Here is a 17,688-nt window from a genome sequence, read left to right on the forward strand (position 1 = left end):
CCCACTTTTTGAACAAGAATGTCTATAATTGTTACCCTATGCCTGCCTCACCATTACATGTTGAGTATAGGTGGAGAGGAGTTTTACAGATTGAGAAGAACTGCAAGAGTTGTACTTAAGGAAGTACACCTGAGGAGCCTCATCTACGACAGGATGTGATTTAGATGATGAGGTCCTGAACTGTGAGCTGATGCTATAACTGGATAAGACTTTAGAGGACTGGGTGGGGGGGAAGGCGGAATAAGTATATTTTGCAAGTGCAAGGGACATGAGTCATTGGGAACATATGAAAGACTATAATAAACACCTTCTAAAATGGTCCGCAATGATCCTGCTTTCTTGTATTTATGCTCTTGTGTAATCCTCTCCCCTTGAGTATGGAGTAACCTAGTGACTCTCTTACAACCAAAAGAATGTGGCAAAGTGATGAGATGTCATTTCTGAGATTAAGTTACAAAAAGACTCTGCTTTTCATCTGGATTACACTCTCTCTTGCTTTCTCCCTCACTCATTCTGAGGGATACCAACTATCATGTTGTAAGTTGCTCTGTGGAGAGGCTTACATGGCAAGGAGTTAATATGTCTAGCCAATAGCCAGTGAGAACCTGAGGCCTCACAACAGCCAGGTGAGTAAGGTTGGAAGCAGATCCTCCCCAAGTTGAACCTTCAGATCATTGCAATCTTGGCTGACACCTTAACTGCAGCCTTGTGAGAGACCCTGACCTAGAGACACAAGTAAATTGTGCCTGGATTCCTGATCCACAGAAACTTGGAATAATAAGTGTTTGTTGCTTAATGCTGCTAAATTTGGGGGTAATTTGTTACATAGCAATAGATAATATACCCATAATGAAGACCTAACAATCTGTAATATTTATGTTCAATATATATCTAATATACATATTTATGCAATATATATACATAATACTGTCTTCCAAGAACCTTGGAACATTCACAAAAATTAACTATATATTAGCCCTCAAAAAAAAAAATCAATAAATTCCAAGAAGAAGAAATGGTACAGATAAAATTCTCTGATCAAATGGGGAAAAATACTCTGGAAATACTTTTACAATTTTCTTAACAATTTTGGGAACAAAAAGGAAATCAAAACCAAAATTACACAATTTCTACAAAAAGGACAACAGAAAAGCATCTATCTATCAGACTGTATAGGATAACCACAGTGCTCAGAGGAAATTATATACCCTTAAATAGCTATATTAATTTATAAGTTATTCACATAAGAATAAAAGTTTAAGTTCCAATTCAAGAAATTGTAGGGCACCAGTAAACCATTTAGCTTATAAGTAGTACAAACAAGAAAAAGAGTAGAAAACATAAATAATATAAAAAATTAGAATGGGGAAATAGATTCAGAGGAAATATAAAACATATTATAACAGATTACTTTTTTAACTCTATAGATTTGAAAATATTATTGAATGGATGGATTTTTAGGAAAATAAAATGCACCTTCAGAGGAGAGAACAAATCTAAATGGATTAAGTACCACAGGAAAAAAATGTTTTTAAATTATCAAAGAGCCTCTCTTCTCCCTCAGAATACACTAAGCCAAGTTTTCAGCAGTTCACTTTCACCGCTATTATTTAGCAGTGTTATAGAGACAGTTGCTGATGCAATTAAGCAAGAGAAAGAAATAGCAGGTCTTAAACTGGAAAAGAAGAGTCAATACTATCATTATTTATAGAAGGTATAATGCCTATTTTGCCTTTTCAGGTTCTAAAGGCAACACATTCCACAGCTAGGGATGCTGCTCTGGCCCACACATCAGTAATACAAAAGGCTGCCAGCTTTGAATGGGGCCAGGAACAGGAGAGAGCTCTGTAGAAGGTACAGGTTATGGTGCAAGTGGCTCTACCACTTGAGTCATACAATCCAGCAGATCCTGGGGTGCTGTATCAGTTGTGATAACAGGTGCAGTGTGTTTGTAGCAAGCCCTAGAGGAAGAATCAAAACATAGACCTTAAGGTCGTGGAGCAAGGCTATGACATCTAGAGCATAAAATTACATGACTTTTAAAAAACAGCTTCTGGCATGAATACTTGGGCCTGACAGATGGAACACTTGACCATAGGACACCTAGTGATCATATGTCCAGAACTGTTGAACTCGGCAAGTCATAAAGTTAAATTGGCTCACCAGTAATCAATTCTAAGATAGAAATAGTACATATAGGATAATCATGAGCAAAACCAGAGAGTACATGTAAGCTGCATAAGCAGGTAGGCCAGACCCCAGTATCATCCACCATAGTTCACCAGAGTCTCTCCCTCAGCTCACATCTATGGCCTATATATAACCTATGTACATCACACCCATATACAATACACCTATGTAAACTATGTGAAAGAGGTGAGTAAAGCCTGAATTTTGAGGTAATGAATGGGTGAGACTCAAGCCAAAAATGAATGGTAACTGCATTACAGCCTCATTCCAGGGTAACCTTGAAAGACAGTAGGGAGAGAAAAATCTTTATTGATGGTCAGAGCTTTTTGGGGTCATTGTCCAATTTGTATGGAAGAGAAGTGGCTTGTGGTAAGAGAATGTATGGACTCATAGACAGTAACAAATGGCCTAGCCTACTGGTCAGGAACTTGGAAGGTAAAAGATTGAAAGATTGGAGACAAGGAGTCCTGGGGAAAAGGCATATGGATGAGAGTAGGCATGCAGTATGAAGATCTTTGCATTGTGCATCTATGCTCACCAGGAAGCATATATCATGGAAGAAGCATTAAACTACCAAGTAAACAAAATGACTTGGTGAGTTAATATTAGCCAGTTTTTGTCATTGTCCAGGCAGCACAATGGGCCTATGAATGAAGTGACCAGAGTGGCAGAGATGGAGGCTATACATGGGCCCAGCAACCTGGACTCTTTTTAACCAAGGCTGATCTAGCTACCGTTGTCTCTATATGCCCAATTTGCCAGCAGCAGACACCAAGGCTGAGTGTCCAACATGGCAACCAGCCATTAGATGGAAAGTTGATTACATTCCATGTTGGAAGGGCCAACTGGAACTGATACCTATTCCAGTTATGGGTTTGCTTTTCCTTCCCTCAGGGCCTCAGATAGCAATACTATCTAGGGGCTTAAGGGATACCTGTTCCATAGGCAGGGAACCCCACAGAACATAGCACCCAATCATGGATCCCTTTTTACAATAAAGGGAACGTAGAAGTGTGCCCATGGGATTCCACCTGTTGTATCACTTACTGAACCACCTAGAAGCTGCCAATCTAATAGAGCATTGGAATAGACTGCTGAAGGACCAGCTCAGAACCAATATCCTTCAAGGATGGGGAGCCATCCCCCAGGTCATGGTATACACATTGAATCAGAGACCTTTATGTGGTGCTTGTGTCCTCAATAGAACACAGCATTAAGGAATCAAGGAGTAGAAGTAGGAGGGGGTCCCACTTACCATCACTTCTAATGACCTGCCAAGGGATTTTGTGTTTCCCATCTCCACAATTCTGGGCTCTGCAGAGTGAGAGGTCCTGGTCATCAAAAAGGAAACACTTTTACCAGGAGATATAGGAAGAGTTCCTTCAAATTGGTATTTTTGAGCTACAGGCTACAGCTGCCACATGAGCACTCTGGGCTCCTTATAAGGGAAGTCACCACCTTGTTAGGGGAAAATGATCTTAGCAGAAGATCTGACCTAGCAGAAGAAACCAGGGTTTCTGCTACACAGATATGTGTGAAACTCAGGTAACATAATTGGGCATCTCTTGGCATTTTCTTACCCAGTTGTGACTGAATTGTTAAGGGCAATCCCCAGCCTGAGAAGATTATGGTTAGCAAGGACCCAGGCCCAGGAATGGGTCACCCTATCAGGGAAGTCACTGAGACTAGCAGAGGTGGTAGTTAATGGTGAGGGGAATTTAGAATTGAAACTGGAGGATGGAGATAATGTGTACCTGTTAGTCCCAAGACCAACCTGCAGCAGTGAGGTTGTAGTTCATCACACTAATTTCCCTATTCTAAGCTTCCCCTCAGGAACAGAGGCCCACCAGAGTCCTGGAGGAGCTGCTGCCTTCATGGGTATGAAGGAGCAGATCTGCACAACACAGGGAGTGAGCTGCGGCAGACACAGAGATGTGCTGCTCAGATATTCCCTTTAGGAAAGGATTTGCTACCAGGTCTGAGCAGTGTGGTTACTGTACAACCTCCAGCTGTTAGTTTCAGCAGGGTCTGCCTCAGTTTTTGAATCAAGGTCATGCTTTTCTCAGGGTAGTACCTGGGCAATGACTGAGCAAAGTAGTGGTAGCTGAAGGCATGTTCTTCTCAGGGCAGTCCCAGCAATGACTGAACTAGGTGGTGGTACAAGGGCCTAGCTAATGCCTGACAAATGCAGGGCTCCTCCAATAGGCGATCTTTTCTCTGGGGCTCCTCATTGAGCTGACAGAGGCTGGGTCAGGTCAGTATTATAGACTGATCCCTCTCTTTGCCCAGTTGAGCTTCTTCCTTTTCCTTTTACAAGTGCTAGTTGTATTCCTAACTCCATCTCAGCAACTGCTTCCCAGAAAATCCAACTCATGTCACTGAAGTAAACCTGATATTTTTTCTCCTTATAAGTGACTTAACCTTTTTGCCTGACTGTTGAATTCACTCATTATTTTGTGGAATTTAGTCACTTTACTAAGATAAAATTCATTTTGACTATTTTGGGTCAATTTTGTTCAACATACAATGTGTGGCCCTTTCAATATGTAATAGATTCAGAACTTTCATTTTGAGAATGTTTCTTGAAACATGTTACCTTTAACTATTTGTCTTATTTCCTTTTTACTCTCTTCTGGGAATATAGTATGAATATGTTAGAACTCATTTATCTGGTATATCTACTTTTTTCTCCTTCAAACTCTTTTTAAACTAATTCTTCATTTTTATTTAATGTTGTTCAGTTTTTGCATTTCAATCCCCTATTTCCTTTTATGTAACTCACTCTGTGTTCCTTTCGATGTTATCTTCAATTTTTTTTCTTCTACTTCTTTCCCAAGTAATTATAGTCAATGTTTTATTTCCTTCTGCTGTTTCACCATCATTTCACTGAATTTCCCATTTACAGTTTGTGGTTTTCATTCTTGAAGTGATTTCTTCATTTTTTTTATTAAAGTTATTCCTCATTTATCGCCTTGAGCATCCTAAATACATTTATGTTGAAGTTCCATGAAATCAGTTCTGTCTAGAGTGAATTCAAATTCTGATTGTTAATTTGGTTGGCTTCTTTCAGATGAGTAAATCTGTTTGTCTGTTGGAATTTTCACCTATTTTTAGGTTTTTGTTCCCCCTTTCTCTTCCTCCAGTGTTTAATCCAATCCCTAGTCATGTAGTTTTACATTTACCTCCACCCAAATCCTGATCCCCCAGTCGAGAATGAGGTCTGATAATGGCATGTTAGGATTCCTGTCCCAAGCTGATATGGAAGATATCTCTAATGCTTCATGAAGCTCACAGGTAGCTTGGTTCTCTTCTGGTTAAGAGGATACATCTTACTTCAAATGTATCCTGAAGTTCTCTGAAAGTCACAGCCCAACATAGTGACAAGAAATCCTCCCCCCTCTCCCAACCACCCCGACCTCAACCTTCTTTCATGAGAAGAAGATCCCTTACTCTAGCCCCTGGATTCACATGGTAACCCAGGATTCACATCCCTGCTTCATATGGAGCACTTTAAGTACTCCTTATCTCATGAGAGCTGAACACTGGCAAATATTGCCCTTTTGTTTTTTAAACCCACAGCACAGAAAGCCATTGACTTCAGCTCCACTCACTACTTTTCTTTTCTGTTCTATATTTGGTTCACAGAGATATTTATTTGTTTCTGAGTTTACCTGGGTCTTTTGGTGTTTTAATATTTTATTGAACAGTGTTTCATATCATAAACTTATGGAGTCATTGTGATTGGAAATTCCCTAAAGGTAGCATTTAAAATATGAATTATTTAACAAATGCTTTTTGACAACTGAAAGAGCATTTGGAAAAAAATAAAATTGGATCCCTACCTCATATTTCTTACTAAAATAAATTCTTGATGGATTAAAGATTTAAACTTTAAAACGAAGCCAATAAGGTATTAGAAAAGACCTTAGGGTAGACAAAGATTTCTTAAAGACACAGAAAGTGATAACTATAAAGGAAAACATTAATAAATTTGACTACATTAAAATTAAGAACTTTTGTTCATCAAAGACACCATTAAGAGGATGAAACAACAAGCTAGAGTGGAAGATATTTGTAATAGCTATCCAATAAAGAACTAATATCTATAATATATTTTTTAAAACTACAGATCAATAAGAAAAAGACAAAAAAACTAATTCTAAAACATAAACAAGAGATCGGAACAGGCACTTCACAAAAATGACATCTATCAATCTAATAAACACATGAAAATGTGCTAAATACCATTTGTCATCAGAAAAATGCAAATAAAAATCATGAGAAACTACCATATGCTCACCAGAATGTTGGTGAGCATGCAGAGAAACTGAAAGTCTGAAACAATGCCGGTGGGGGTATAAAATGGTAAAACTACTTTAGAAAACTGGTGATATCTACTAAAGCTAACTGTAGGCCTATCAAAGGTCATATAGGTCAAATAATAGGCCCACTCAAAGTCACATAGGAAGGACATGGAGGAAATAATGTCTATCTCACATCAGAACCTTTGTTCTTTACTGCTACTCTGCTCTTCCACCATAACCCAGGTCTTCTACAAACACACCAATGCCTTAAATGGACTTTATTTCTTTTTCTGGTTCATTATTTGAATTTGTTTAAAATGGAAACCCTTATCATAGGCTGGCCCTTGGTTGATTGTTGAGGTTTACCAAGCACCTTAATAGAAACCTAGAACTGAAATACTGGATCAGGATCACGAGAAGCAACAAATAAAATCTTAGAGGTTATTTTCTTATTTCAAGTCCCTCCTGATATACATCAGAATTACTTTTTAAACTGGTTTTCCTTGCTACCATTTCTCTTTGTTGTAATCCTCAGTGTTCAAAATATCCTCACTTCCCGCCCATAATCAAAATTCAAGGCCATGGTCTTTCCTGGTATATATTTTCTGATGTCATCTGTCTATTAGCTTAGAGTCCTGTGTAGCCTCATGTTTGTGAGTCTACTAAACCTGCTGATATTTTAGTACTTAAGGATCTTATCTGAAATCAGTTACCTGGAATTCATCACTGGTTTTTTCTTCTAGAATATGCTTTTCATTCATGTTGCTTACCAGGATCCAGTAAATCGGCATCATTAGATTAAAATTTGTAATCCTTGTGGTCAAAACTTTTAAAGTTTTTCCAAATCTTTGTCTTTTAGACAATGCTAAATTGCTGCTTCCATTGCCAGTCCATGTGTGTCCAATCAAATAAAAGCACCAAACCTCATATCTAAATATTCTTGTGATAATTAATATTGCCACATTGATATGTTGAGTTAATATGTCTTATTAATATTGTATTGGAGCCTAAAAGGCATGTATGGAATGTTTCATTAGAAAGGAGCAGCTTAGAAACTATAGAAGTTTAATTTATGTTGTTATTTAATATTAGTAATATTCACCCTGTAGGTCCCTCAACTAATTAGGAATCCTTTCTAAAAAACTCTAGGAATCCTTCTAAAATACTGAAAATTTTTAGACAGAGAAAGAAGACTCTCAAATTTCAGGAAAAAGCCTGAATGTTTTAAACAGTTTGCTGGAACAAAGTGAAACAAAGGTTTCTCCTCCGATGTCAACCTTTTCCCTGGAGATCAAGAGGCTTGGGCATGGACAGGAGCAAAGAGGAGTGTACTTCTGAGCTCTGAATCTGTAGGAGAACTTTTTCTTGATTGATTGAAGCAAAAAAGGCTAAGAATTAAAGCAACCTGGCCAAATGAGAGAACAGATTTGTAATGACTTTTTCCTCCTGCTTAAGACATTTTATGACAATTCTGCACATGTAGGAATGTATAGGCTTCTTCAGCACATTTTTCATTTCAGACTTTGAAACTATGAAGGGTTCTTCCATATGAACAACAAGCAACGAAGACTAAGCATTTTTTTATTGATGTCATAATAGTTTATAACATCGTGAAATTTCAGTTGTACATTATTATATGTCAGTCAACATACAAGTGCACCCGTTCACCCTTGGTGCCCACCACCTAAACCCCTTGCCCCTGGTAACCACTAAACTCTTCTCTTTGTCCGTGTGTTTGTTTATCTTCCACACATGAGTGGAATCATATGGTATTTCTCTTTCTCTGTCTGGCTTATTTCTCTTAATATAAGACCTTCAACATAACTGTTGTGAATGGGAAAATTTTTCCCTTTTTTATGGCTGAGTAGTATTCCATTATATATATATACCATATCTTCTTTATCCAATCATCAGTCGAGGGGCACTTGGGTTGCTTTCATGTCTTTGCTATTGCAAATAATGCTGCAACGAACATAGGGGTGCATAAGTCTCTTTGGATTGTTGATTTCAAGTTCTTTGGATAAATACCCAGTAGTGGGATAGCTGGGTCATATGGTATTTCTATTTTTTTATTTTTTGAGAAATCTCCATACAGTTTTCCATACTGGCTGCACCAGTTTGCATTCCCACCAGCAGTATATGAGGGTTTCCTTCTCTCCACAACCTCACCAACATTTGTTATTTTTGTCTTGGTGATTATAGCTATTGTAATGGGTGTAAGGTGATATCTTAGTGTAGTTTTGACTTGCATTTCCCTGATTATTAGTGATGAACATTTTTTCATGTGCCTATTGGCCATCTGTATATCTCCTTTGGAAAAAATGTCTTTTCATATCCTCTGCCCATTTTTTGATTGGATTGTTTTTTTTTAAATGTTCAGTTGTGCGAGTTCCCTATATATTATGGAGATTAACCCCTTGTCAGATACATGATTTGTAAATATTTTCTCCCAGTTCGTGGTTTGTCTTTTCATTTTGATCCTGATTCCTTTGCCTTGCAGAAGCTCTTTAGTCTGATGAATTCCCACTTGTTATTTTTTCTTTTGTTTCCCATGCCTGAGTAGATATGGTATTCAAAAAGATCCTTTGAAGACCAATGTCAAAGAGTATACTGCCTATATTTTCTTCTAGAAGTTTGATGATTTCAGGTCTTACCTTCTAGTCTTTGATGCATTTTGACTTTATTTTTGTCTATGGCGAAAGATAACGGTCCACTTTCATTCTTTTGCATGTGGCTATCCAGTTTTCCCAACACTGTTTATTGAAGAGACTTTCCTTTCTCCTTTGTATGTTCTTAGCTCCTTTGTTGAAGATTAGCTGTATGTAGATGTGTGGTTTTATTTCTGGGCTTTCAATTCTATTCCATTGATCTATGCACCTGTTTTTGTACCAGTACCATGCTGTTTTGATTACTGTAGCTTTGTAGTATATTTTGAAGTAAGGGATTGTGATGCCTCCAGCTTTGTTCTCTTTTCTCAGGATTGCTTTAGCTATTTGTGGTCTTTGGTTGCCCATATGAATTTTAGGATTCTTTGTTCTACTTCCATGAAGAATGTCATTGGGATTCTGATTGGGATTGCATTGAATATGTAGATTGCTTTAGGTAGTATGGACATTTCAACTATGTTTATTCTTCCAATCCATGTGCATGGAATATCTATCCATTTGTTTATATCATCATCGATTTCTCTCAATAACGTCTTATAGTTTTCATTGTATAGGACTTTCACCTCCTTGGTTAAATTTATTCCTACATATTTTATTCTTTTTGTAGCTATTGTGAAAGGTATTGTGTTCTTGAGTTCTCTTTCTGTTAGTTCATTATTAGAGTATAGAAATGCAACCTATTGTTGTAAGGTGATATTGTACCCTGAAACTTTGCTGTAGTTTTTGTTTATTTCTAATAGTTTTCCAATGGATTCTTTAGGGTTTTCTGTATATAAAATGATATCATCTGCAAACAGCAAGAGTTTCACTTCTTCATTGCCTGTTTGGATTCCTTTTATTGCTTTTTCTTGCCTAATTGCTCTGGGCAAAAGCTCCAGTACTATGTTGAATGGTGAGAGTGGTGAGAGTGGGCACCCTTGTCTTGTTCCTGTTCTCAGAGGGATGGCTATTCAGTTTTTCCCCATTCGGTATGATGTTGGCTGTGGGTTTGTCATATATAGACTTTATTATGTTGAGGTACTTTCCTTCTGCACCCATTTTATTGAGAGTTTTTACCATAAATAGATGTTGGATCTTGTCAAATGCTTTCTCTGCATCTAGTGAGATGATCATCTGGTTTTTATTCCTCATTTTGTTAATGTGGTGTATCACATTGATTTGTGGATATTGAACCATACTTGTGTCTCTGGTATAAATCCCACTTGATCATGGTGTATGATCCTTTTAATGTACTGCTGGATTCAGTTTGCCAATATTTTGTTGAGGATTTTTGCATCTATGTTCATCAGCAATATTGGCCTGTAAATTCTCCATCTTTGTGTTGCCCTTGCCTAGCTTTGGTATCAGGGTGATGTTGGCCACATAGAATGTGTTAGGAAATGTTCCATCTTCCTCAAATTTTTGGAATACTTTGAGAAGGATAGATAGTAAATCTTCTTTGAATGTTTGGTAGAATTCTCCAGAGAAGCCGTTTGGTCCTGGACTTTTATTTTTGGGGAGGTCTTCGATTACCGTTTCAATCTCTTTACTTGTGATTGGTCTATTCAGATTCTCTATTTCTTCTTGATACAGTTTTGGGAGGTTGTATGAGTCTAAGAGTTTATCCATTTCTTGTAGATTGTCCAATTTGTTGGCATATAGTTTTTCATAGCATTCTCTTATAATCTTTTGTATTTTTTGTAGTATCCATTTTAATATCTCCTCTTTCATTTCTATTTTATTTATTTAAGCCTTCTCTCTTTTTTTCTTAGTGAGTCTGGCTAAGGGTTTGTCAATTTTGTTTATCTTTGCAAAGAACCAGCTCTTTGTTTCACTGATCTTTTCTACTCTCTTTTTGTTTCAATTTCATTTATTTATGCTCTAATTTTATTATTTCCCTCCTTCTGCTGACTTTGGGCTTTGTTTGTTCTTCTTTCTCTAATTCTATTAAGTGTAGTTTGATTGCTTATTTGAGATTTTTCTTGTTTGTGAAGGTGGGCCTGTATTTCTATGAATTTCTCTCTTAGGACTGCTTTTGCTGCATCCCATATGAGTTGGTATGGTGTGTTTACATTTTCAATTGTCCATAGATATTATTTGATTTCTCTTTTAATTTCTTCAATGATCCATTGGTTGTTCAGTAGCATATTGTTTAGTCTCCATATCTTTGTCCCTTTCCCAGCTTTTTTCTTTAGATGATTTCTAGTTTCATGGCATTATGGTCAGAAAAGATGCTTGATATGATTTCAATCTTTTTAAATTTATTGAGACTTGCCTTGTTTCCCACCACACGCTCTATCCTTGAGAATGTTCCATGTGCACTTCAGAAGAATGTGTATTCTGCTGGTTTTGGATGGAGTGTTCTATATATATCTACAAAGTCCACCCAGTCTAGTTTTTCATTTAATTCCACCATTTCCTTGTTGACTTTCTGTCTGGATGATCTAGCCAATGACAGAAGTGGGGTGTTGAGATCCCCACTTTTATTGTGTTGTTCTTAATATCTTGTCTAAAACAGACATTTTAGGTTTGTTAATAGTTACCTTGTGTACTTTGTTGCTCCTGTGTTGGGTGCATAAATATTTGTGAGTGTTATGTCTTCATGGAGTGTCCCTTTTATCATTATATACTGCCCCTCTTTGTCTCCTTTATCTGTTTTATCTTGAAGTCTACTTTGTCTGATATAAGTGGCAACACCTGGTTTCTTTTGTTTGCTATTAGCTTGGAGTATCATCTTCCATCCCTTCACTCTGAGCCTGTGTTTGTCTTTAGAGTTGAGATGTGTTTCCTGGAGGCAGCATATTGTTGGGTATTGTTTTTTAATCCATCCCACCACTCTGTGTCTTTTGATTAGAGAATTCAATCCATTTACATTTAGAGTGGTTAATGATATATGAGCACTTAATGCTGCCATTTTATCACTTGTTTTCCAGTTCTTCTGCATTTCCTTTGTTTCTCATCCCATGTATTTCAGACTACCAGTTCGGTTAGGTAGTTTTCTATGATGGTTTTCTTAGTCTTCTCCTTATTTATCATTTGTGTCTCTATTCTAATTATTTGTTTAGTGGTTACCATTAGGTTTGTATAAAAAATCTCATAGATGAGATAGTCCATTTTTGATAGCCTCTTATTTCCTTAGACTAAGCCAATTCCATCCCTATATCTTCCCCTTCTAAGTTGTTATTGCCACACCTTATTCCATCTTGTGTTGTGAGTTTACTGTTAAAATGATGAGATTGTGTTTATTTTTGGTGTTTTCTTACCCTTTATCTTTAAAGTTATAATTGTTTGCTAACCTGTTCTGATAGAGAACTACAATTTTCTGATTTTGCCTACCTATTTATCTCCTTGCTCAGAGCTTTGTAACCCCTTTCCTTTTTTTTTTCTCCAGATATGAGGGGCTTCTTGAGGATTTCTTTTTTTTTTTTTAAAGATTGGCACCTGAGCTAACATCTGTTGTCAATCTTCTTTTTTTTTTTTTTTCCTTTTTCTTCTCCCCAAAGTCCCCCAGTACATAGTTGTATATTCTTCTGGTTGTGCTATGTGGAACACTGCCTGAACATGGCCTGATGAGTGGTGCCATGTCTGCACCCAGGATCTGAACTGGAGAAACCCTGAGTGTGCAAATTTAACTAGCTGGCCATGGGGCCAGCCCCTGTTGAGGATTTTTTGTGTGTGTCAGGGGGTCTTGTGGCAATGAACTCCCTTAGCTTTTGTTTATCTGGGAAAGTTTTTACTTCTCCATCATATGTGAAGGATATTTTCACTAGATAGAGTATTCTTGGCTGAAAGTTTTGTCATTCAGAATTCTGAATATATCCTCCCATTCTTTCCTAGCCTGTGAGGTTTCTGCTGAGAAATCTGCTGAAAGCCTGATAGGGGTTCCTTTGTAAGTTTTCTTCTGCCTTGCTGCCTTTAATACTTTTTCTTTGTTGTTGACTTTTGCCAGCTTTACATATGTTTTGGAGAAGGTCTTTTAACATTGATATAGTTAGGAGATCTATTGCTACTTTCACTTTTAGTCCCAGCTCTTTCCCCAGGTTTGGGAAGTTCTCAGCTATTATTTCTTTGAACAAGCTTTCTGCTCCATTCTCTTTCTCTTCTCCCTCTTGAATATCAATAATCCTTATGGTGCATTTCCTAATTGAGTCAGATATTTCTTGGAGAATTTCTTCATTTCTTTTTAGTCTTAATTCTGTCTCCTCCTCCATCTGAAGCATTTCTATATTTCTGTCCTCAAGACTGCTGTTTCATTCCTTCATATCAGCTCAATTGTTTGTGTGTCCAGATTTTTCTTTACCTCATCCACTGTGTTTTTCATCTCCAATATTTCTCATTGCTTCTTCTTTATAGTTTCAATCTCTTTTGTGAAGAAGGTCCTGATTTCACTGAACTGTCTATCTGTATTTTCTTGTAAGTTGGTGAGTTTTTTTCAAAATAGCTATTTTGAATTCTCTGTCATTTAGATTATAAATTTCTGTATCTTTAGGGTTGGTTTCTGGGTACTTGTCATTTTCCTTCTGGTATGGAGATTTAATATATTTTTTCATATCGCTTGATAGCATGGATTTGTGCCTCCACATAGTGATAGCATCTGGCTGCAGCTTCCACCTCCCACCACTGGGTGGGGGGCAGAATCTGTGTATTCTGAGCCCACCACAATCCATGGCTCACTTGCTCCAGCTGCTGGCTGCTTTTCTATCTGTGCAGCGCTCCAGCCAACCGGCTAAGCTGGAGCACCAGATGGGAGGAGAGGTGCTTTCTTTCGCCTGCACAATCCCAGGGGCTTCTCACTCTGCCCTCACTATCTGCTCTTCTGGGGTTCTAGCTTGATGAAGACACCCTCACAATAGCCTAGTTACCTCTGTGTGGGGCTTTCCCACAGGCTACAAGGGAACTTGAAAAGTGATGGTGTTCCCACAAAGGGCTACCCCTCTCCCCTCTCCTCTCAGAGCCACATGCACTCCTGGGATCGCTGTCATTCAGGAGGAATAGAAGATTACCCTTACCTCCTTCCACTTCCTTTGTGGGGTCCAGCATCTCCACTTTCAGATGTATGGCTGTGGGGGTCTCTTAGATGTCTTTTGTCTTGTGTGAATGTCCTCTGTTGGTATGTGAATGTCCTTTTCACTGTTTCTTAGAGGGGAGAGTCTAAGGGGAGAGCTCATTCCACCAGGATGCTGATGTCACTTCAAGACCAAGACTTTTACACAGAAGTTAATGTTGCATTCAGATAAGTCATGAAAAACTTCAACTATTTAAAAATATACATAATTACATATATGCATATTATGACATTGTTTTTTATCACAGTTTGGTTCATATTATGCTATATGCCATATTGCTCATATTTATTTTTAAAAGCTATGGTCCAATTTCCTTTGTTCCTCTTTGTAATGTCTTAGTTTGCTCAGGCTACTATCATAAAATCCCATAGACTATGTGGCTTATAAACAATAGAAATTTATTTCTTGCAATTCTGGAGGCTAGAAAGTCCAGGATCAAGGCACTGGCAGAGTTGGCATCTGGTGAGAGCCTGCTTCCTAACTCACAGATAGCCATCTTTGTGCTGTGTCCTCACATGGCAGGAGACATGTGTGATCCCTCTGGGGTCTCATTTATAAGAGCACTAATTCAGACCCTTCATGATGTATTCACCTGCCAAAGTTCCCACCGAAAATACCATCACACTGGGGATTAGGTTTCAACCTATGAATTTTAGGGGGACACAAACCTTCTAAAAAATTGTCCTGAGGCTCAAGTTTCTTGTGTTTTCCTGTTTCTGAGATTTTTCTGCCTCACCTAAGGGTTCTACTTTTTGCTTCCCAACCTGGGTGTTAAAGGGTTCTCAACAATAAAATTCTGAGTCAGGGGCTGTGGAATGGAACCAGCCAGAAGAGCCTGAGTGAAGGCAGTGGACATCAGGTTTTGAGTTAGGAGAGCAGTAGCCAAGGATATCCCAGAACATACTGCCTCTACCTTTGGCAACTTTGAAGAAGAAACTTCCAGCTGGACCATTACTAATTTTGTTCTCACTTATTCTTACAGAATAATAGATGTTAGATCTATTTTTTTCTAAAAAGAGAAGGATATTTCTTAGTAGCATCACTTGTGATGTATGTTACTGCCATTGTTCTCTTGATCTTCATCACAATCAGAATTAGTGTCTAGCCTTCCATGACTTGAACATTTCCTATAGATCCTTCTTATACCTCCCTGGAACTCTATTTGCCCCAATAGGTAATTAGGTCACCTCTTTTGTAAATAAGTAGAATAGTGAATGCCAAAAATTCATAAGAATCGCCAGATAATTATTAAAAGTACAAAACAACAGTTTCCACCTCTGACCTACTGAATTAAAATCCATAGGAAGGACACAGGAATCTTTACTTTTAATAGGAACCCCAAGAGATATTTTCATTAGGTAACTTTAGGATACACTGCAGAAAGTCATAGTGCTTCTGATTATATACATGGTGACCATATAGTTTATCATCCAAACAGGACACTTTTGTAAGTGAAAGCAGGGCTATTAGTAATTCATCGGCCCAACTGGCAAAAACTGGGACAATTCTGGGCAAATCAGGACATATCACCATCTTAGTTATAGATCACCATCTTCATCTCCACCTAGATCCTTTATTTATTTTTGCAACAGTTTTATGGAGATATAATTCATATACCATGCAATTCATCCATTTAAAATGTCCAACTCAATGTTTTTTAATATATTCAGAAAGCTTTGCAACCATCACCACAATCAATTTTAAAACATTTTCATCATCCACGAAAGAAACTCTGTATCCTTTAGCAGTCACCCTCATCTCCCCATGCCCCTTCCCAAGTCCTAAGCAACTGCTCACCTATTTTCTGTCTCTGTAGATCTGCTTATTCTTGAAATTTCCTATAAATGGAATCATACAATATGTGGTCTTTTATGACTCACTTCTTTCACTTAGCATAATGTTGTCAAGGTTCATCCATGTTATAGCATATATCAGTACTTCATTACTTTTTATTGCCAAATACTATTCCATTGTATGGATATACCACATTATATTTAACCATTCATCAGATGATGGACATTTGGGTTGTTTTCACTTTTTGGCTATTATGAATAATGCTGCTATGAATATTTGTGTACAAGTTTTTGTGTGGACATGTTTTCAGTTCTCCTGCATATATATCTATGATAGCCCTCTTGTCACCCCTAACTTGGAAGATTCTAATAAATAGTTTTCATACAAGCCTTGTAGAAGAGGAAAAAATCAGTAAGAAGGATTGAAAGACAGAAAATTATGTTATTTAGATTAGGTGAAATAGATATTTTGTTTTTAAAAAACATTTATGCCCTTTCTAGCAATGACTCAAATACTTGTTCAGAAATTAGAGTGGTTGAGAAAAAGACACAGATGGAGATCAGCAAATCCTTTTGCTTAAGGATCAGCAAAAATCCCTACTGGGCTACCAAGGGTCCTTCTTTCAGAGTTTAAAGTCATTCATCTAAGATCAGATGGACTAATACATCAAAGCTAATATAGCAATTGCAAAAAGCTCCTGGGTCTTTGTTCTCTGACCAAATATTTGCATTCTGTGTGCTGAATCAAGACTTTTAATTTCTAGTGTTAATGGTTTACTCACTGATGACTTCTTTAATTTGGTCTTTTCCTTTAAAATCCATTACACAGGGAGGCTGAGTTTTCAGAAAATGTGTTTAACCTTATAAAGATCTACACATAGGTATAATGGTCTTTTGTGAGGAGAGACACAGTAAAGTTAGTTGTGTTAAAGTAAAATCAATACCTACAGAAGAGAATATTAGAAAGGAAACTGCTGATTTTCCTTCCCTCTTTCTTTTTTCCGGTCTCTAGTCTTTGCAAGTTTGGAACTCTAGAAATCATTACGTTATAAAAGTCTCCAGGTTTCCATTCTAATGGGTTCCAGGTTTTCCTGCTATGGGGATGAAACTAGCAGACTTAGTAAATCCTTATTTATTTGTCCCAAAGGCCAGGCAGTGCTCTTTCTTCTCTGGTGCTGGTTTATATTCATTCACTGCCTCTTCTCAGGTTCTTTTGCTGCCCATCATTAATCTTTCAAGCTACAGCAGGGTGGGTTCAGAACAAAACCATCAGAGGAACTGAAAAATGAAATATTTACCTGCATCAATGGGGAGAAAAGACCTATCTACCTTGTCCTTTCAATGCAATCACATTTTTATTTTATTTTATTCACTTTCTAGATAGAAGACAGGATACATATATACACTCATATATATATATATATATATATATTTCCTCTCTGTGTTAATATATTTTTTTTTACTATCTATCCTCCTTTGTAATGAGGTGTAATATATAGAGCTCAGTTAGTTACCATGGAGACATGGTCCTCTGTTTCTTATCACAGAGCCACACTATCGTCTGGTGTCAGCCAAGGAGGGATGACAAAGGCCTCCCCAAGAGCCTAGCTCTGCAATTACTGAGCAATCAAGCGCCTCTTTTAATAGAGCACATCCAGGTATACATGGCTCCTTGCTCAGCACTGTCTTC

At 37.5% G+C, this 17,688-nt stretch overlaps 2 long non-coding RNA genes across 2 annotated transcripts in view; both read right to left on the reverse strand.

The window, feature by feature from the left end:
* LOC102149407 (uncharacterized) overlaps positions 1–17,688 on the reverse strand; it is a 135,389-nt gene that overhangs the window by 55,086 nt on the left and 62,615 nt on the right. The gene's annotated exons all lie outside the window — the stretch shown is intronic.
* LOC111772785 (uncharacterized) lies at positions 853–14,342 on the reverse strand. Its single transcript, XR_002806825.2, has 3 exons — positions 14,149–14,342; positions 3,446–3,521; positions 853–1,961 (listed from the first exon to the last, which is right to left on the reverse strand). It is a non-coding gene; the product is annotated as an uncharacterized lncRNA (long non-coding RNA).

Source organism: Equus caballus, chromosome 3, assembly GCF_041296265.1.
Source record: "Equus caballus isolate H_3958 breed thoroughbred chromosome 3, TB-T2T, whole genome shotgun sequence".
Lineage (NCBI taxonomy): Eukaryota > Metazoa > Chordata > Mammalia > Perissodactyla > Equidae > Equus > Equus caballus.